This window comes from Meleagris gallopavo, chromosome 9, assembly GCF_000146605.3.
Source record: "Meleagris gallopavo isolate NT-WF06-2002-E0010 breed Aviagen turkey brand Nicholas breeding stock chromosome 9, Turkey_5.1, whole genome shotgun sequence".
Classification (NCBI taxonomy): domain Eukaryota; kingdom Metazoa; phylum Chordata; class Aves; order Galliformes; family Phasianidae; genus Meleagris; species Meleagris gallopavo.
This window is the reverse complement of record NC_015019.2, coordinates 2672273-2675895: the sequence shown is the minus strand read 5'-3', so window position 1 is coordinate 2675895 and position 3623 is coordinate 2672273.

The window sequence follows — 3623 nt, the reverse complement described above, 5'->3', positions numbered from 1 at the left end:
CGGGCTGTCGGAGCGGTCGGAGCACGGCGAGGAGCGCGATTCATCCGCGGGTGCGCGCGAGGTTAACGAGAAAGCAGCGCCGCGGCTCGGGGGCTGCTCTCATTTATCGCTGTGCCTCGCGGGCAAAGTGAAGTTTCCCACCTGGAGAGCTCTGGGGGAACGCTCCTCTGCGACTTCCTTGCAGAAGGGGAGAGCGTAGGTCGCTCTGAACGTTGTGCATCCTACTGCTACAATCAGAAAGATTAACGTGGTGGAAAGGTGATACAGGAATAGAATAGCAAAAGGGACTAACACGGATGGGACGATGTTACAAAGAGAAAATGCTCGCCCATCTCTGAAGATCTCAGCTTGCAAGGAATCTCTACAAGAGGGAATAATCTCCACCCAGAGACCCTTTCCCAGTGGCAGTCACCCCTTCCACGAAGTCTATGAGAGGTGCAGCCAGGCTACACCCCTTTCTGTCATGCAGCTGAATTGCTTTCACCTGTGCTCCCAGGGCTGACCGGGTCCTTTCCCCAGGCGATCCATCAGTGGTTCAGGCCAGAATTCAACAGTTCCCATATGCCTACTTATTTCCATGGAAACAGATACAAAAGTGCAATAACACTGTTTGAGAGAGAAAGTTCTCAGTTGCAAAGTACTGTTTTTCAACACCACCGTTAACTGTGTGTTTTCACTAGCAGTGAACAAGAGCTGCATACCATCCTTGTAAATATCTGCACCAGTGGAGGTGAGCCACTGTCGCTGTCACCACCTCACCACCCGCTCCTCACTGTGCTCACATCCACTGTTTGTTCTCCATAAATGCTCAGCAAGATGAATGGCAATTGGTGCCATCTTTTCTGCATGGAAAAATTCAGTGCCATCCATTTGCTCCGTATGTACTTCTATGTCAGACACCGTTTTGTCAGACCACCTTTCTGCTGCCATCAGTCACAAAATGTGATGGAATATCAATGCTTCTGCTTCTGCTGCTGTCTTATCAACGTCCACCTCTGACCTCGTGAGCCAACATAATAACATAGGAGCCATTTCTTTTGTAGCAGCCCTCGTGGCCCACAAACTTCATTCTCTCATTGTAAAAGAGTGGAATAAAGCAGGCAGGATGCTCAATGCATGCAGTGAAATTGTCACATCTCTTTGGATACAGGCTGTTGGCCAGTTCTTGTGAAAAAAAAAGAACAGGATTCTTTTCTTCTTGTTCTGAGACATTTGGATGATCTCAAAAGTCATCAGCAGGAGCAGGAAGGACACGTTGGCCACCCATCCGTGTGGGCTGCCCACACACACACCCCTGATGCAGAGGGCGAAAGTCTGATCTCCACAGATTAATTCTCAGAACAGCAGGTGAAGAAAGTCAGTGCCTACGGCACCTTTCTGACAAGGCAGTGCTGTGAAGGCCGACTGGAGGCTCAGTGGAGATCTCTGTGCATTTCACGGGGCTCTGGATCCGTCCCAGGTGCGTAGAGCCCTGCGGCGCCCTGTGGGCACGGAGCCCTGCAGCATCCCTGGGGCACCCAGCATCTGCACGTGTGGGGGTAATGCAATTAACGGAGAGAACAAAAATCACAACAATCTCCAAGCTTGAAATCTTGAAGTGAGGCTTTTAGTGGAATTTCAGCCCTGATGGATTCTTCTTAAATAAGCGCTCTTCCCATGTCTGAATCCTTCTTGGCAGATACAGACACAGCCTCACAAGAAACAAAGGTGATTTTGGTCTCAGACACAGATATTGGAAGATACGTGTTTGAACTGGAGATTGTAGTCATTGTCAATTTCCAGCATGTGCAGCTCACACCTTACTAAAAAGAAAAAAGGTTTTGGATTCTGTCCTCCTCCCATCTCCTCTGTGCTGTGGCTCTGTCTGCAGCCGCTTTCCCTCTGCACCCAGAGTCGGGTGTTCTGTGTTACCGTGCGGTTGGAGTTGGCCACAGCCACATAACCTCTCTCAAAGCACACAAACAGTGATGAACCTTTTCACAATTGCACACTTCTGCAGTTTGGGCACCTGGTGCAGCTGGTCCTGCATCTGCCAGAGGCGCTTGGAGAAACCAGTGAAAATCTTTGCAGTAAATAGCAGAGGCACTGCTCTGAAATGGGAATCCTTCCCATCAGAGGGAAAAGACATGCATGGGATGGATGTTTCCTGGGGTCTACGTGCTGCCCACCCCAAACCTGTGACAAACCTCTGGTTGCTTTCAGCAGGAGATGGGTGAAGTCCGTACTTACTGTACCTTCTTGCCTGAGGCACGTAAGGACATTCTGCACAACAAGTGATCTTGTAGGCCTCTGATTTTTCTTTTTTCCTCTGAAGCCATTTCCATCTGGACTATGAGATTCCTTGCATCTGAAGAGCCATTGCCTTATCCTGTCTGTAAGTCTGTGTGTGCTTCATGTTTTGCCCAGTGTGGTGTTGTTGGCTTTGTACTGCCAGCATATTCAGAAATGAGAGCAATGAGCTTAATCAGATCCTCAGCAGGATCTCAGACACGTTATCTTTCTTCAGATGGAAAGGATTTATTTACAGTTGTGCATTAGAACCTCCTGAAACACTCAGAATGAAACTCAGTGCAGTCCCATCCCTGCATCCTATCTTCCTTTCACAATAATCCCCACTGACCTCAGCTGTGTTTGGTTCCTGCATGCAGACAGGTGAGCAGAGATGGAAGGCAGCCTGCTGTGCTCCCGAAGGCACAGCCTGAAGCGTTTAGCTGAAATCAGGCTGTTTTAACACAACTCACACCAATGACAAGTGCTGTGCCGTGGCTTCCAGGCAGATGTGCAGCAGATCTGGGCGCTGCCCACTGTGTCTGCATGGCAGTTCCCCCACATCCATCCCTCAGCTGCCCAGGTGTGCTGGGAGAGCAGCGCCTGAGCTGTGGAAGAAAATTTTTCGGGGTTTTCTGTGTTGTTTTCCTTCAGCAAAATGCAAGTTGCCCACGTGTCTGGGGAGGCTTTGCAGCTGAAGACGTTAAAGGCATTCAGTATTTTTCCTTTGGGTGTCTTACTGTTAAATGCCAGAAGGTTATTTTGTCTCCTGAAGGGTTGGGAGCTCTCTGGAGAAATGCAGAGATGATGCGCAGACATGAAACCAGAGGCATTGTAACTTCAGAGGCACAAGAAAGCTCCTTTGCTCTCAGATATTGATGTTTATTACCATCATTATGTTTTGAGGTACAGAAGGTGAAGCTGATGCCCTGCAATACCGTTTGCCATGATGGCACCCACAGGCACTGCTCAGTGTGTGCAGCTGCTCACCTTTCCCTCACGTGATGCATGTAAAGCCAGCTCAGGTGCACACAGGGCAGCCAAGGACTGAATTCATAACTTCTGAACTGCACCAGGCTGCTCCCATCAGCCCCGTGCCCTCAGAGCTCAGCTCTCATGCCACGGCTGTGAGCTTTCCTCCATGGAACTGAGTGGAGCTGTGCCAACCTGGGCTAAAGATAAGGAATGCTGAGCAGCGGATGGCTCAAATCTGAAACAGAACTTATAACTTAACTAAGTTCCTTTGCTGTCTGAATTTCAACCCAAACTCAGGCAGCAGAGCTGCAGTTCGAACACCAGTGGCAGTCAGGTTCAGTTTCCCCAGGATCAGAGTGCAATCCAGCATCAGCTGTCCA